This window comes from Papio anubis, chromosome 4 (assembly GCF_008728515.1).
Source record: "Papio anubis isolate 15944 chromosome 4, Panubis1.0, whole genome shotgun sequence".
Taxonomy (NCBI): Eukaryota; Metazoa; Chordata; class Mammalia; order Primates; family Cercopithecidae; genus Papio; species Papio anubis.
The window spans coordinates 107,259,800-107,277,956 of NC_044979.1; the positions used below are offsets into that span (position 1 = coordinate 107,259,800).

General features: G+C 40.6%; 1 protein-coding gene across 8 annotated transcripts in view; it reads right to left on the reverse strand.

Moving 5' to 3' along the window:
* Positions 1-655, reverse strand: part of ELMO1 (engulfment and cell motility 1) — a 620,389-nt gene extending 619,734 nt beyond the window's left edge. For 5 of the 8 annotated variants that reach the window (XM_021935213.2, XM_009203097.4, XM_031666023.1 and 2 more), the window contains exon 1: positions 7-104. The gene's annotated coding sequence lies outside the window, so the exon portion shown is untranslated. Of the gene's footprint in view, positions 1-6 lie in introns of all 8 variants that reach the window. The other 3 variants (XM_003896095.5, XM_009203098.4, XM_003896097.5) reach the window with 3 other exon arrangements.
* Positions 656-18,157: the final 17,502 nt, after the last annotated feature.

Sequence of the window (18,157 nt, forward strand, 5' to 3'; positions counted from 1 at the left end):
ACGAACCTGCTTGGGGTCGCAGGACAGCAGCGGCAAGGGTTCCCGGCGATCAGAGCTGCGGCGACCTGCCACCATTGAAGGGGAACTGGAGGCTCTGTCGCCCAGCGTGGGGCCGCGGCGGCGTGGGTGGCTCTACCTCTATCCTGTGCCCATCCTCGCCCGCTCCCGCTCGCCCCAGCACACGCACTTACACTCTGGGTCGGCCGGCTGCTGCACCGCCGGCTGCCGCTGCTCTCACTTCCTCTTCCTTCCTCCTGCTGGCCAGAGACACATTTTGCATCTGCAAGGCATCCGGAGATCAGCCGCGAACTCTCCTCCCGAGCGGACGCTGCGGAGTTGCAGCCGCCGCCCCTGGCACCTGCGCCAGGACACTCGTGGTCTGCGCGTTCGCCTTGCGCCCGCACCCTGGTCCCTGCCCACTGCACTTTGCCTAGGGGAATGCCCACGACTTTTTGAAGTCCCCCTACTTATAAAGACAGAAATGTCAAACACCATGCATGGCTCAAATCTGCTATAAATAATATGTGTGCAGAGCATGACTTCGATGAGCTCACACACGGCGTTTGGAGGCACTAATTAACTCCGTCACCCTCATAGCGCCACCTCCGGGAGGCCAAAAGCGAGTAGAATCTTTTCACATCTTTTTTTCATTTTTGGCAACCGGTTCCGGATATTAAGGGGAAACTTCGGTGGGCTGTTTGAACGCTACTTTAAGACGTGTTTGTTTTGACGCTGTGCCTCTACCCTTGGACAGAGTGGCAAAAATAACAAAACATTTCCTCCCTCTCAGTCGACATCTATGTATTTACTAACCCTGCAATTGAAGCTACAAGATGTATTTCTAACCAATTAAGCCAGGGACTTCCTAATTTTGCATAACTTTGCATAAGGCAAGACGTTCTACCCCTAATTTGGTATTTAGAATAAATTACTTAATTCATGCAACCTACTTAAATCATTTTCAAAACAGAAATCAAAAACGTTAACTCCCAGCCTAGCTGGCAGGAGGGAAGAGGGTTGCAGGCGAAACACCTGTCCTCCCCCAATTCAGCTATACCTACATTGGCTCTACCGGAAAAGTCAAAGGCAGTTAGGCATTTGCTTCTAATTGGCAAAGGAAATGAGTTGGGGGCTGGGAGGCATCAGAATCAAGGTGGAAAACTAAGCTCCCTTTTAAGATCCTCCCCCTCAAGAGCCACAGGCAGCTGTTGAGCACTTGAAATGTGGCTAGCCCTGAGATGTTCTGTAACTGTAAAACAGACATACAATTTAGTATTTTTAAAATGAATGTAAACTAACTTGTTAAGTATTTTTATGTTGATTACATTATTGCAATACATGAGAATAGTTTGATGTAATAAGTCCATTGGGTTCATCATGTATTGGGTTAACATATAAGCATACATAAAATTAATTTCACCAGTTTCTTTTTACATTTTCTGATGTGGCCACTAGAAAATGTAAGGCTACACATAGGCTCTCATTAGTGGCTCACCTTATATTTTTAATGAACAGCTCTGATCTAACTCCTTATTACACGCATGACTCTGGGAGGCAGTATTAGTATCAAGAGTGCCTGGGTCCACATGGTTATAAAGCCAGTAACTAGGGTGACTGCAGGAAAGCAACTTAACTACTGTATTTCCTCATCTATAAAACAGTAATGATACAATAACAAAAATCAATAGCACAACTATTAAATGAGGTAATTTAATAAGTAGTCAATAAATGGAGCCTTTACTAACAATGCTCTGAGATGCTTGTAGTGATGAGCATGAATTCGATCTGCAACCTTGTAGCTAAGGCATATAAAGACCTTAACTTTAGTGCATGCGTGGTGAGCACTCAGTAAACATTAGCTGTCATAATTGTTCCCTCCTTGCACAGCAATTATGCAAATCCACTCCCCTGTAACCTTTGGTCTTCACATCTTTCCTCCATGAAGAGGTCTTTCAGATCTTTGAAGATAGCCCTCAAATTTTACCTAAACACTCTGTTTTGAGGATTAATCATCCTCAATTACTCTGACTCTTCTTCATGTGATATAGCTTCAAGTCTCTCTCATCTGAGCCATCTTCTCCTGGAAGGGTATGTGTCTCTGCCCTTGAAAAAAAAAAGCATAAAAAAGTAGTTGTCTTATAGATTAATTACCTAATTAACCATTAGCAAACACAATACAGCCTGAGATCTTTTCTCTCTCTCTCTCTCTTTTTTTTTTTTTTTTCTCAAATACATCTCAATGTTGATAGGAGTACATGGAGAAGACTGGACATTCTTTATGGTGTTATGCTTAGGCCATGCACGTGAACATGGAGTTGATCTTTGGAACCAAAGTTCCTGATCCACTTTCTCTAAGTCCCTTAGGATTGGATTCAGGCATCCAGTGTCTCCCCATATTCATGGATTACATAAAAATATTAAGATGCCACATGACATCCCACTAAGGAGCTCCCTCCGCTAAGCTGGGAGCATAGCATTCTTGGGTTCACTGGTTATTAATAAACTGCTTAACAGTGCAATTGCCAAACTTCAATTTTCTATTCTATTCATAAAGACATCTTAGAAGTGTTGTCAAGTGTCTTAGAGGAACCTGCCTTCTCCCTGGGCTCTGCTGGTGGTCAGCAGTGGATACAATAGAGTGGAATATGTGGTGTTGTCATGTATGTGGGCTCCATCTTTGGACCTGGTTGTTGTGTATAAATCCCACCGTTACCATTTACTGGCTGCATTACCCTTAACTCATGAGATTGAAACCGTGCCTACCAGATAGGGTTGAGTGAAGATTAAATGAGTTAATTCATGAAAAATTCTTAGAACAGGACCTGACACATAGAAACACTCACTGAATGTTAGCTATTTTTACCTACAACAGTTCTTCAATGGACAATTCATATTAACAGACTCAAAAAATAAAAGAACAACATCCATTCCCTCTTTTCACATGTCAGTCTCCACCCATAATGGTGAGAAAGAGCTGTTACCACTTTCCCTTCTCAGTTCCTGGTCACAGCTCGAACCATTCAATCATTAGGTCATGCTTTAGCAGAGAGGAGGGCCATTTTATAGCAAGGAACAGAATCCAAGTGCATCCCCTCACTTGCACTTCTGGTAAGCCCACTTGGGCAGAGCCTATACCTTCGTGCAGACAGGCCAGCCTCATCCACATCTCAAGTGGTTAGGGAGACGGATTCAGGATCTCCTCTGTAGAACCATCCATCTTAGTTTCAGGATAAGTAGAGGAAAAGAGAGCAGGGTAGGGACAGATGGCTGGAAAATCAAAATCACTTAAGCCTCAAGTCTAAGCTTCATTCCCCCACCGTGTTTTTATAAGAAAGCTTTGCATTGTTAATGGACAGAGAGGTATTTGGGGCAGTTTCTCAGATTTAAATACTTTGATCTTGTGTTTCCTATATCTTTATCTTTCCTTGTGTGTACAAAATTCCAAACTAGGAGGATTGAGACCCTATCAAAATGTCACCATGCAAAGTGTCACCATGAAACCCCAAACTGAAATAATGGCCTGTTGTATTTTTAATCAATGATGACTCACGTTGATCAACTCCTTCCTAAGTGCTCATAAATATTAATTTCTAATTTATTTTTTAAACTTATTGGATTCTAAATGGATCCTGTGCATTTAATAATACATTCAGTAATTTGCTTCAAATTTCTGCTCCAAATGAGCACCAAATTCCTTGATCTACAGTTTGACAAATCTATTCCCTTTTCTTGTGTTAGAATCAGGCTCATGCTGGTTTGCCTCCAGTCTTCAAACAGCTCTGGGGGCAGAGAGAGTTGCCTCAGCTCCAGGACTCGGCTACACCAGGGATAATGAGATCTGGGCAGCAGGCAGACACCTGCAATTTACAGCCAACAGGGTCAGCCCTGGAACAAGCAGAGTGACACGGAGGGCTGCTGTGAGAGGGCATTCCTTTACTTGATCATTCATTAATTCAACGTGCAGTGAATGCCTTAAGTGTGAGTTTAAAAGGGAGAAAGGGAGAGTATAATCATGAACGAGAGAAACATGGCTTGCCCCCTTTTGGCATTTCCATTCTAGCTCAGAAGACAGATTTTAAATGGCCATTAAAAACAAGTGAGGAGTATAATATTAGGAGAAGGACAGAACATTGCAGGACTGCATGGAGACAGGGATGCTAACATCACCTGTAAGTCAGGAAAAGCCTCCTGGGGAAGTTCTGTTGATTTGAAACCTGAAGGGTGAGTGAGGAGGTGTTATCCAGGACAAAAAGACAAAAGGAAGTGGGTTGGTAATGAGGAAGGATTCTAAGCAAAAACAGTTAACTTTGTATGAAGGTTCACAGCAAGCTTGTCCCACCCATGGCCCACAGGCCGCATGCAGCCCAGTACGACTTTGAATGCAGTCCAACATAAAACTGTGAACTTTCTTAAAACATGATGAGTTTTGTGATTTTTTTTAGCTCATCATTAGTGCTAGTGTATTTTATGTGTGGCCCAAGACAATTCTTCTTCTTCTTCCAATGTGTCCGAGGGAAGCCAAACAATTGGACACCCCTAGAGAAATCATAGTGTGGGAGGAACCTTAAAAAGTCTATTTGGCCCAAGTCTGAAAGTATCAAAAGTAAATCTAAAAGCAATGGGCAAAAGCCAAAATTTGGAAGCCCTTGAGAGTCATATTACAGAATTTGGATGTATTAAGGATGATGGAAAGGCCTAATAAGTTTTGATTTGGTTTGTTTTCCACTGAAATGTTTTAAGCAACTGATTGTTGTGGTCAGTTATTGTTTTAAAGGTCATCCTACTAAATAGTGAATGAATTAGTGGGGAGACAAAAATGCACGTGGGAAGAATAGTGTCTTAGTCTGCTCATTCTGCCATAGCAAAATTCCATGGACTGGGTGGCTTAAACAACAGAAATTTATTTTCTCACACTCCTGAAGGCTGGAAGTCTGAGATCAGAGTGCTGACATGGTCGGCTTCTGATGAGGGCTCACTTCCTGGCCCGCAGACTGCTGCCTTCTTATTATATCCTTACATGGCAGAAAGAGCAAGAGAAAGCTCTCAGGTATCTCTTCTTATAAGGGCACTAATCCCAGCAGGAGGTCACCACACTCAAGGCCTCATCTCAACCTAATTACTTCTCAAAGCCCCATCTCCACATACCATCACATTAGTGGTAGGGCTTCAACATAAGAATTTTGGGGGAGAACAAGCATTCAATTCATAACCAACAGATAGGGAATTATTGCACCGAGGTCAGAGATGGGAGCCTAAGTCATGCATTAATGGAGAAACTGAGAACTACAGAAATTCAAGTGTTAGTTATGTTTGCGGTAGAGGGCACATAGAACTGATGTTCACCCTGGTTGGGGAAGCTCTCAAACTAGCAATTTGCTTTTGTCTTCCTTCATTGGCTCAACCAAATCTAAACTTGCTTAGCTTTCTTGTAGCCTAGTATCCAAAACAATATCACCGACAACATTTATTCCCAGGTCAAGGACAGACTCAAGATATAAAAGGGATGACTCCCCTCTTGTTTGACTTTCTGTGACACCATTACCTTGCGTTCATCTCCAGTGTGTTCCCATTTCTTAATCACTATATTACTGTCCATTGGTGAAGAACATCCACCCAAAAATGCAAAAGTTATTGTCTGCACCAATACCCCTCTGCTCCAGCCATTCCACCCTACTTTTAAACAAAAAATATCTCCATGGACTTCCAAGTCACCTATTAACCAGATGTCTTCTCCTGTTTTGAGTTTTTCTGGGTAGATTTATCAAGACTTCTTAGATCTATATCCATTGTCTACCACCCAGAGTCCAATGAACAATAGCCAAAGAAATAGTATTTATCAGTAACTCAAGGAATCCATCCAATATTACAATAAATACTGACAAGAGGATTGACTCAACCGTCTCATGAGAGCAAAATTTAAAGAGTATTTAAATGTCCATGCTTTGAAGTCTACAGATGTGAAAATCCTAGCTCTACTTCTTAGTAGCCACTTAACTTATTTTTCTCTAAGCCTATAAAACGTGGATGTTGGGATAATGATACTTCTTTCAGACAGTGCCTAGCGCATACTGAACATTCAATAAATGGAGCCAACATGAATGCTAACCACTATATACTTGTAATGGTTATTAATAGATTGCATGACAGTCAGGTGAAAGTATCAATATTCTTTACTTTGTCTTCAAAATGTTTTAAATAAATATATGTCCGTTTACTATTATTAATAAATATTATTAGTAAGCAAATATTTGCTAATTTATAGATAATATAATGAATATATACATTCACAGTCCTAGTTAGTCCCTAGAGGTCAACACACTGAGTTTTTTCTTTTTTGAATTTTTTGGTAATTCATGCCATGCTTCTAACTGTTTGTACTATTTTGTTTGACCAACTTCAGACAGTATTTATTAACTCCCTCCTCTGAAAAGTTTTTATAACTTTTGTTTACTTACCTCTCTTTCCTAATTCTTCTATTATTTCTTTGATTGTATAAGAGTATTCTGTTTTTTTATTGATAAATTTTCTATCTCATGGGCCTTCTGATATTCTCATTCATGTCACTTAACTTTTCTCTCATTGCTTCTATTCCTTATGAGTCTTAGTACTGCCCTCTGGGACAATCCTCTGGCTCTGTCTTCCAATTCATTAAGTCAGTCTTTAGCTTTGTCTATTCTTTCTATTTATATAGTTCAATGGTTTTTAAATTTTTAATGATCATAATTTAAATTTCTTAATTTTCTCACACTTTTAAATAATTACCTCTAGTGGGCGCTGTGGGCACACCCCCTCATGCCGCGGCTCAGGACGAAGGTGCTCCATCATCCAATCACACAGCTGATGATTGATGCATGAATACAACTCCAGAGCTCCCCATGAAGTTGGCTGGGTCCTCTGTTGTGACTACATTGCATCTCAACTTCTTCCTCTGCTCAGTCCTGCTTACCTCAGTTTTTCTCGAGTGTGGATCTCAAAGGTACTCCAAAGTCACCCTCCAGTAAGCAAACCTCAGTCTCAGAGTATTTGTCCTGGACAACCTGACCTAAGACATTACCTGCTCTTGTTTTATGGATATAATAGCCTCTCTTATTGCTGTGAGGATATTAGTATTTCTTTCAAATTCTTTTTTTTTTTAATTTACTCTATTATCTCTACTTTCCTAGGTTATAGTTACTCAGTTTAAGTTGGATGTCTCCTTGTTTGCATGCTGAACTTTACTAATATGATTCTCCGTTCGCCTGCCAGCTGTTTCTATTTTCTGCAGCTTGCAACTGGTGATCCTGGAGAAGAAGAAATGGATTACCAGGTGGAGATGCTGGTAGTTTATTTCCAGTGTGTGGTAGCACTCCCCCTCCAGGAGATGAAAGGATACATGGAGCCCCTCCGTTTCAACCCAGTTGCTCACATTCACTGCCCTGTGGGGAAGGAAGGGTAAGGCTGTGAGCTCCTCCGCAAAAAGTGATAGTTGGGGCAGAGAAGAGAGAGAGCAGTCCCACAATTAATCAGTGCCCTTGGACACTCTCCTGTCTGTGGTGTGTTTATGCCAGACTCAGAGCACACTTGAACCAAATGACTTCTACTGTTGTAGTAGTAATTTTCAACTTAGATTTGGGGCTGTGGTGCTGGGCATGGTGGCTCACACCTGTAATCCCAGCACTTTGGGAGGCCGAGGCAGGTGGATCACCTAAGGTTAGGAGTTCGAGACCAGCCAGGCCAACATGGTGAAACCCCATCTCTACCAAAAACACAAAAATTAGCCAGGTGTGGTGGCACGCACCTCTAATCCCAGCTACTCGGGAGACTGAGGCAGGAGAATCGCTTGAACCTGGGAGACGGAAGTTGCAGTGAGCCGAGATGGTACCACTGCACTCCAGCCTGGGTGATAGAGCAAGAATCCATCTCAAAAAAAAAAGAAAAGAAAAAGATTTGGGGCTGTGGTTTCCTTCCATTTTAATCTCCTCAGTCTCTGATCTAGTACTACATCATTAAACCTGTCACCTTTGAGGAAGAATGTATCAATGGTCAAGATCAAACAGATTTTCTCTTTTGACATTCTCTCGATTGCCCCAAATTTTGATATAATTCAATATACTTTATGGAGATACCATGCATTTCTTTGTGTTTTGCTCTCATTGGAGTTTTAAATTGGTGAAACACATGGAAGTCTTCTATGTTGTAAAAAATGAAATCCACTTTCCGCCAGGCGTGGTGACTCACACCTGTAATCCCAGCACTTTGGGAGGCCGAGGAGGGTGGATCACCTGAGGTCAGGAGTCTGAGACCAGCCTGGCCAACATGATGAAACCCTGTCTCTACTAAAAATACAAAAAAAATTAGCTGGGCATGGTGGCACGTGCCTGTAATCCTAGCTACTGAGGAGGCTGATGCAGGAGAATCGCTTGAATCGGGGAGGCAGAGGTTGCAGTGAGCCGAGATCATGCCTTCCAGCCTGGGCAACAAGAGCAAAACTCCATCTCAAAAAAAAAAAAAAAAAAAAAAAGAAAGAAAGAAATGGAATCTACTTTCCTCTTGAAATGATCCTCCACGTCTAAGGATTATACCCCTTCTCTTCAGGTCCAGTCTTGCTCTTTGGCTCTGCTATGAATAATGTTGCATAATTACAATGCTGTAAATTCTGTTTTTCAATTTTTAGAATAAATCTATAGATAAGCTTTAATTATAGTGTCAAGATGGAAGGTAGCAGAATGTAAATGTAGTAAACATCCACAATGTAAAAGTAATATTAAGTGTGGAAATCTAGTGTCCTCCTGATGCATATCTACCCTTCTAGCACCAAGTCCCACGAAAGAAAAGATATAAAAAGAAGACTCCATAGCCACACTAGGAAAAGGAAGAAAGAAAAAAGGAAGGGGGAAAAAGAAGAAAGGGAGGAAGGAAAAAAGACACCAGAAGTTTTGGAAAACAGATTTTGTCCCAGTTTGGCCCACTTTCCTGCTGTTTGCCAAGGGTTTCTTCTCATTATTCTCTGGTCATTTCCACTGTTTCTTGAATACCTTGTCTGCTGCGTTCAAAGACTTCTTTCTCCTGTGAAGTACATAAGCATCTTGTAATTTTTTTCCAGAAAGTATAAATGGAAGGTAAACTTTTCTGAGAAGCTGCATGTCAGTAAACATCTTTGTTTTGCAGTTACATTTGATTGATTGTTTATTTAGTTATCAGATCATAAATATCAAAATGTTTTTCATCAGAATTATTAAAAACATTGTTCCTATCTTCAAACTGATAAGCAATCTGAGGCCCAGGTGATCTTCTTTTGTGGTATGCCTCGTGTGTGTGTGTATGTGCCTATATGTTCTCATTTCTAGAAGCATTCAGAATCTTCTCTTTATTCTTGCCATTCTGAGCTGTTACCAGGATGGAGATGGGTGTGAATATTTTATCATTTTTCCCAATTGACACTACTTAGGCAGTTTCAATCTAAAGACTTGTCCCTCTTCAGCCTAAGGAATTTTTCCCCATTTTAAAAAAATTTTCACCCTATTTTCTGTAATCTCCTTCCTAGAAGTTCTATGTAAGTCAGTGTTGGACCTTCTGCATCAACTCGTTTTGTCTCCTATCTTTCTTTTTTTTTTTTTTTTTGAGATGAAGTCTCGCTCTGTCGCCCAGGCTGGAGTGCAGTGGCTCGATCTCAGTTCGCTGCAACCTCTGCCTCCCAGGTTCAAGCAATTCTCCTGCCTCAGCCTCCAGAGTAACTGGGACTACAGGCGCATGCCACCATGCCTAGCTAATTTTTTGTATTTTTAGTAGCGACGGGATTTCACCATGTTAGCAAGGATGGTCTCAGATCTCCTGACCTCGTGATCCACCCGCTTCGGCCTCCCAAAGTGCTGGGATCATAGGCATGAGCCACTGTGCCCAGCCATCTGCTACCTTTCTTCCTTTGTTTGCTCAGTGCTGTTCTGGAAGTTGTCTTTGACTTTATCCTCTGACCCTTATATTGAATTCTTTCAGCATCAGCCATCATGTGTTTTAGTATTTCTAATTATTCCTTTTTTTTAATGGCAGCCCATTTCTCTTTTAAGGACATAATATTGTCTCAAATCTCTGATGACATTTTGATTAAAATTTATTGAGTTTTCTTTTTAAAATTCTCTTTGTTTCCTGAGTTGCCTGTTAAGCTGGGGTCCATTTTTTTCTGTTTCTTGGCCTTGATTCTTTTTTTTTTTTAAATACTTTAAGTTCTAGGGTATTTTTTAAAAATACTTTAAGTTGTGCACAACGTGTAGGTTTGTTACATATGCATACATGTGCCATGTTGGTGTGCTGTACCCATTAACTCGTCATTTACATTAGGTATATCTCTTAATGCTATCCGTCCCCACTGTCCCCTCACCACAATATGCCGTGGTGTGTGATGTTCCCCTTCCTGTGTCCAAGTGTTCTCATTGTTCAATTCCCACCTATGAGTGAGAACATACGGTGTTTGGTTTTCTGTTCTTGCGATAGTTTGCTGAGAATGATGGTTTCCAGCTGCATCCATGTCCTTACAAAGGACACAAACTCATCCTTTTTTATGGCTGCATAGTATTCCGTGGTGTATATGTGCCACAATTTCTTAATCCAGTCTGTCATTGATGGACATTTGGGTTGGTTCCAAGTCTTTGCTATTGTGAATAGTGCCGCAGTAAACATACATGTGCATGTGTCTTTATAGCAGCATGATTTATAATCCTTTGGGTATATACCCAGTAATGGGATGGCTGGGTCTAATGGTATTTCTAGTTCTAGATCCTTGAGGAATCGCCACACTTTTTTCTACAATGGTTAAACTAGTTTACAGTCCCACCAACAGTGTAAAAGTGTTCCTATTTCTCCACATCCTCTCCAGCACCTGTTGTTTCCTGATTTTTTTACGATTGTCTTGGCCTTGATTCTTAACTCAGGCACTGATGATTTTTTCTGATAGTTTAGTAATCATTAGTTTATATTCCTAATATTTATGTCTGTGAACACAGATGGCGTATGTGTGGCTGTTTTCAGCTGTTACGAAATTTGATTTCCCCAGCAGGCTTCTCCCCAGACTGTGAGGACCCCCTGTGAGCCCTGTGGATAGGGGATACCAGCAGTTCTGTCTTTAGGGTGTCCGTACACAGAACTGGCAGGCATGCTCTCATCCCCTCAGCCCACTGCTCCCAGTCTTGGGGATGTCAATTACAAACTTGCAGCCCCAGCCTTTTCTAGGCAAATCTTCCACCTCTGCAGACAGCAGCTCTCCATTTGTTAATCAGTGGTAAACAGAACAGCTTCCGGTCACTTTCTAAACATAGATGGAATCCACTGGCCCAGCTTTTCCATACCCTGTTCCTGTCACCACAGTCCTTGATGATTGCTCCACAGTCCATTCTTGTTCCCAATGCATGCAGGCTCTGAACTTGAAGCCAGCATGGGGTCTCCTGGACAGATTTGCTCCTATACCTTTATAGCAACCTTCTGTGTCTCTTCCAAGTAACAGCTCCCTCCACTCGGGTTGACACTCACTAAGATCCCATTTGCTCTCTAAACTACACAAATTCCTCAGAGCTCTGGACTGTGGTCCTCCCTTTCTGTTCTCCCTGTGGTTTCCTATTGATCCCCTCTGTCTGTCTGTTTTGTTACTTCAGTGGGATTTCTGGAAGTAAGTGAGAAAACACAGATGCTCAGGCCACCATCTTCAACGCAAACCTCCCTTAATTTTCTAAATCACTTGAACCTAACTTGGCATCCACTGGCTGAGTTGACTGGAGATCCAGTCTCTGTCAATTTTATGGGGTTATCACCCTCTCTATGATTATAGGAGTGAACTGGGCTGTTTATAGGTGACAACAAAATAAATCTCTTTGTTCTGGGCCTCATCATGATAGACCCTCCATGTTGGGGGTAGACACTGCTCACTCTCAGCCACAGGTGGCTGTGGGGGCCTCACTTGCTGTGGATACCAAAGCCTTGGTGCCTCCATGCAGCCAAGCCTTCTCCTTAGGGGCAGTGCAGCTTACCTGGATTTTTCAATATGTCAACTTCATGAAGATTTCTAAAGGAAAAGACAATAAGCAGAAGTGAAAAGACAAATCCGGAGTAAAGGGATGAAAGACATCAATTCGCACATAAAGAATGCATTGAATAAGTCTTGATAAGAACCTGACTCCGGGGGGAAACCTATAAATATATTAGTTGTGTCAGTTGGAGAAACTTAAATATTCATTGGAGATTATATGATATTATAGAATTAGTCTTACTTTCTTAGATATAAAAATTATAGTATGCTTATGGAACGTAATTTTCCAATACAACTATATAAATCAAATTTGGCAAAATGTTAACAATTCTTGAACCTAAGAGGAGGGTACACAGGCGTTCTCTGAAGTATTCTTTTAACTTTTCTGTATATTTTTAAATTTTGTTAATAAAACACTGAAGTCAAAATTGTGCTTATTCGAGGGAGCAGTCCTGAGTTATTTCATCAAAAGACACCTGGTACTCGAGGTTTGTCCACAGTGGCAGAATACATGGGCCAATTAAATTGAATTAACAGATTTTTCTGTAAGGTGCTCTCTCTGAGCCTCAGAATCTTGTTCACTAGAATGAGTTGAGATCTACCACGTGTTTTGAGGGGAGGGGTAAGCTACAAGAATATTTGAAGGATTGTCTTATGTGAGATTTTTTAAGGATCACAAAAAGATGAGTTGAAAATGAATGAATTCTTATGTTTAATAAAAACTTAGTCTTTGTTTAGTTAACTTATGCTTACTTCTATTTCATAAATGCTACATACTGTGTCTCTGTTTTTTTTGTTTTTTGTTTTTGTTTTTTTGTTTTGTTTTGTTTTGTTTTTTGAGTTAAGATCTCACTCTGTCACCCAGGCTGGAGTGCAGTGGCACAATCACAGCTTATTGCAGCCTCAACATCCCAGGCTCTAGCAATCCTCCCATCTCAGCCTCCTGAGTTGCTAGGACTAGAGGCGCATGCCACCATGTCCAACCAATTTCTGTATTTTTTTATATATAGAGAGAGACAGGGTTGGTCTCTAAATCCAGGCTAGTCTCAAACTCCTGGGTTCAAGAAATCCTCCCACCTTGGCCTCCCAAAGTGCTGGGATTACAGGTATGAACCCCACTGCCTGGCTGAGGCACTGGTCTTAATCTCTGATTTTTTTCTCATTAAGCAATTGGGTAAGAGTCTGTCTGGAGTTTCTTCTTTAGTCATCCAGGTTCTAACTTGTTCATTAACTCTTTCTATGCCTTCAGTATTAAGAGGTAAAATACTACCTTTCTTTCTATCTATCAATGAATTACAATCACTATTACTAATTATTTGTGAGGTCCAGGCGTAGCCTCTTATAGAGTATCTTACACTTTAGATTTGTCTGGTTTTTCCTATGGTGTCATTGTATTATTCTGCTGTCCTTTGCGTTCCCATAAAAAGTAGGTTTCATGAGATTTAGGCTGAACATTTTTGGCAAGAACACTTCATGGGTGATATGGAGACTTCACATTGCATCACGTCAATATCAGATGCATCACATCCTTGTCCATCTGTCCACTATGATGGTGCTAACTTTAAACACTTGGTAACGTTGTCATCACTAACGAGGCTTTCCAGTGAAAAGGTACATTTTTCACTTACAAATAATAAGCAATCTATGGAGGGATACTTTACATTGTGCCAATATCCTATCCTAGAACCACATTTGACCCAGTAATTTTCGCATCTACTGATAACTCTCCCCAACTGCAATTTTCTTCCCACTTTCTTCCCAGTTTCTTTAGTATATTCCCCCACTTCTGACTTCCAGTAACCATATCTCACTTCACACCTACCTTCAGGTCCCCTGGAATTGGTGTTCAGTCTTACTGTCAGCTGGCTTGAACTTATCTTCTTTTGTTCTCTTTCAGACTCAACTAATGTTTCCAGTCCTACCGTCTTTCATTGTTTTTGCTCCAGTGTCTCTCTCTATGTAACTCAGGTTAGTACTGTCTCCTTAGGCATGGCAGGGATGTGGGCATACATACTGTGCTAAAAGAGCTTCTTTCTACCAGAGCATGCCATTTACTATATCAACACTAATGCTTTCTGGAGATATAGAGAGGGCTCCAAGCAGTGGAAAACACAGTGGAAAATGTCACAATGTATTTTGTCATAGAAGTGTCCAAAGAAAAACAAAGTAATTGTTCCTTTTTTGTTTTCTGCTAGTAGAAGTAATTTTGTGTCTTGCCAATTTGTGGAATCAGATAGTTGAGAATTTTCCTGTCAAAGACCTCTCCTCCATCTCAGTGCTCTTTCTTCTGTGTTTCCTGGGCTAAGTTCTCCTGCAAGCTCAAAGAGTAATGGTGCACGTGGCTGTGTAAAGATCACAAACCAGGAAGGAGGGATTCACATATTACATACTTGACATCAAATAGGTCATGACCCTGGTGTTATATTGCTCCAATCAGCTTTCTGCTGTTTGAAGCTTTGATTGGTTTCTTCTAAGTTTCCTCTATTTTCACTTTTGGGCTTCATTAGTCTTCCATCCCTTGGTTCCTTAAACCTCTATAGAGGTTTTCTATCCTCCATAAACAATTTTTTTTCCCACCAGTTCCTTGTTTTCTGAGAAAGTAAGGCTCTTATATTCTAAGCAACAGAACCTCCCCAAATTTAGAGTTCAAAAATGTTTTCCTTCCTTCCTTCCTTCCTTCCTTCCTTCCTTCCTTCCTTCCTTCCTTCCTTCCTTCCTTCCTTCCTTCCTTCCTTCCTTCTTTCTTTTTTTAATACAAGGTCTCACTCTGTCACCCAGGCTGGAGTGCAATGGCATGATCTCGGCTTACTGCAACCTCTGCCTCCCACGTTCAAGCGATTCTCGTGCCTCAGCCTCCCAAGTAGCTGGGATCATAGGACCTATCACCACGCCTGGCTAATTTTTGTAATGTTAGTACAGACGGGGTTTCACCATGTTGGCCAGGCTGGTCTCAAACTCCTGATTTTGGCCTACCAAAAAGGGTTGGGATTACGCCACTGCACCCAGCCCAAAAACGTTTTCTTAAGCTACAAAAAAATATTGTGCCCCTTTGCAGCCAATACCTCCACCCCTCCTCTCACCCAGCCCTAAGCAATCACTGACGTGTTTTCTGACACCATAGGTCTGACCTTTTCCAGAAATCCACATGAATGGAAGCACAGAGCATATTGCTCTTTTATGTCTTGCTTTTTTTCACTGTGATGTTGTTGAGATGAATCCATGTTACGTGTATCAGAAGGTCATTGCTTTTTACTGCTGGTAGTGTTGTATCGTGTAGACATATCATAATTGATTTGTTTATATATTTATTTACCTGTGGTTGGACATTTGGATTGTTTCAAATTTTTAGGTATTATGAATTAAACCGCTACAAGCACCTGCGTCATTTATACATGGACATACATTTTCATTTACCTAGGGTAAATGTCCTTTTCATTGATTGTGGTGATGATTCCATGGGTGTATCAATTTGTCAAAACTCATCAAAAATGTAACCTTAAAATTCATATATTTTGTCTTCCAGTGGGTGACTGCTTAAGCAAACTGTGATGCATTCCTACCATGAAAAACTACTCAGCAATACAAAAGAATGAACTGTTGCTACAACTGCTTAATTTTCAGGGAATTATGCTGGATGAAAAGCTCTACCCTAAAATATCACATGCTATATGATTCCATTTAAATAGCATTCCTGAAATGAAAAAAATTATGGAAATGGAGAACAGATTAGTGGTTGGCAGGCATCAGAGAGAGTGAGAGTGAGGAAGTGGGGAGAGGAAGGGGGTGTGTGTCTATATAGAGGCTACATGAGGGAACCTTGTGGTGATAGAGCTGCTCTTTATCTTGACTGTGTCAATGTCGATATCATGGTTGTGATATTGCAATATTGTACTATTTTACCGTTGGGAGAAATTGAGTAAATGGTACATAGAATCTTTCTGTTTTATTTCTTACAACTGCATATGAATATACAATTATCTCAAAAAAAGTTTAATTTTTTAAAAGGTGCATTGTATTGTACGTAAATTATGCCACCTTAAACTTTTTTTTTTAAATGTCTTTTTTCAGTCTGCAGAACACTCACTCAGTTGCACTCTCCAGAGACCACTCAGAATTTTTGTGAAACACTGTTACCTTTTCTTCCAGGCATGTGGCACAATCATCAGGCACTGTGAGCCATTTAGCTCTTCCAGCTTTTCCCTTATTCATTACCTCTCCAAGAATCAGCCACATTTTCCAACGGCCCCTCCTGGGTCACCATACACACTCAAGAAGTCAGCACAACTGAGTTTATCCACCAGCTTGACCCCTCTGAAGACATATACACCTAGAAAAATTTAGCTCATCTATAATTCTATGTACACTATTTTTTAGATGTAGGTCTCAGATTGATGAAAGGTTATTTTCAACTCTCAAAGAGTCACCATAACACCAATTTTATCTTAAGATCCATGTCCCAATTTTTGCAGTTTATTGTCAACACCTTATATTGTTTGTCCCCAAACATGACCTTATCTGTTTTTTTTATCTTCACAGGAAAATAAGTGAGAGAGAGAATTAAATGTGAAAGGAAAAGATGGAGTGTGTAGTAATTTTACTATTGCCAATTTAGAGTCTTTAGGCTTGTAATGGTCCTTAAATCTTATAGAAAAAAAAAAAAGAAAAAGTTTTGCTACATATTTGGATAAAATTTGGAGGAATAACATTAAATTTCATGATAATAAAATAGTATTTATGACCAAGCACAGTAGTTACTTGCTTCCAAGCATGTGAATTTGTTTCCCTAATGAGTCTAATATTTAGGGCATGAATGAGGACAGTAAAGGGCGAATAAGATTCCCTATTTCTTTGCCTGAAGGCAAAAATGTTAAATAGCAAAATGTTTTAGATGAAACTAAAGAAGTTAGGCCTTCTTTTGTGGAAAATACACCATGGATTTGAAAATACACCATGGATCAAGGTAGGTCACATGAATAACATAATTACGTTATCTTAAGTACTCATAATTGAAGTGAGATCCTCTTTAATTTGCATATGCACTTATGAAAATTGGAAAGCTTTATAATATTGGGAAAAACGGTTCTATGGTTTATTCCAAAGAGACTAATTATTAAAAAAAAACATTTTAGCATCTTAGGCAGTAGATTGTGGGTATGTTCCTATTTCATTAAGGTAAATAATCTATTTGAAGTACTGATATTCCTTATCTGAAATTCCTAATCTGGTGAGGCAAAAATTAAGTGAAGAAAGGCCTTTTATTTTTGTTCAATTTCACAATAACCAAACAAAAAAATATCGTATTATTCCTATTTTACAGATGAAACAAAATTAAAGAGGTTAAGTGGTGTATTAGTCTGTTGTCATGCTGCTGACAAAGACATACCCAAGACTGGGCAATTTATAAAAGAAAGAGATTTACTGGACTTACAGTTCCACATGACTGGGGAGGCCTCACAATCATGGCAGAGGGTGAAAGGCATGTCTCACATAGTGGTGGACGAGAGAAGAGAGGAAGTTTGTGCAGGGAGACTCCCGTTTTTAAAACCATTAGATCTCATGAGACTTTATCACTATCACTAGAACAGCACGGGAAAGACCTGCCCCCATGATTCAATTGCCTCCCACCAGGTCCCTCCCATGACACGTGGAAATTCAAGATGAGATTTGTGTGGTGGCACAGCCAAACCATATCAAATGACTTGCCAAATTCAGACACCTATCAAATGGCAGATTAGGACTGAAAGCAGATTTTTCACTCCAGAGCTCACAATTGTTCTGCTATGACAAAAATCCATACCACAACTCTGCACTTGATTTTATGGGGACGATTGAGAACTTAAATTCAAAGACTGGCTAGGCACGGTGGCTCACACTTGTAATCCCAGCACTTTGGGAGGACAAGGCAGGTGGATCACAAGGTCAGGAGATCGAGACCATTCTGGTTAACACGGTAAAACCCCATCTCTCTTGAAAATACAAAAAATTAGCCGTGCGTGGCGGTGGGCGCCTGTAGTCCCAGCTACTCAGGAGGCTGAGGCAGGAGAATGACATGAACCCGGGAGGCGGAGTTTGCAGTGAGCTGAGATCGCGCCACTGCACTCCAGCCTGGGTGAAAGCGAGAGAGACTGTGTCTCAAAAAATAAAAAAATAAAAAAATTCAAAACT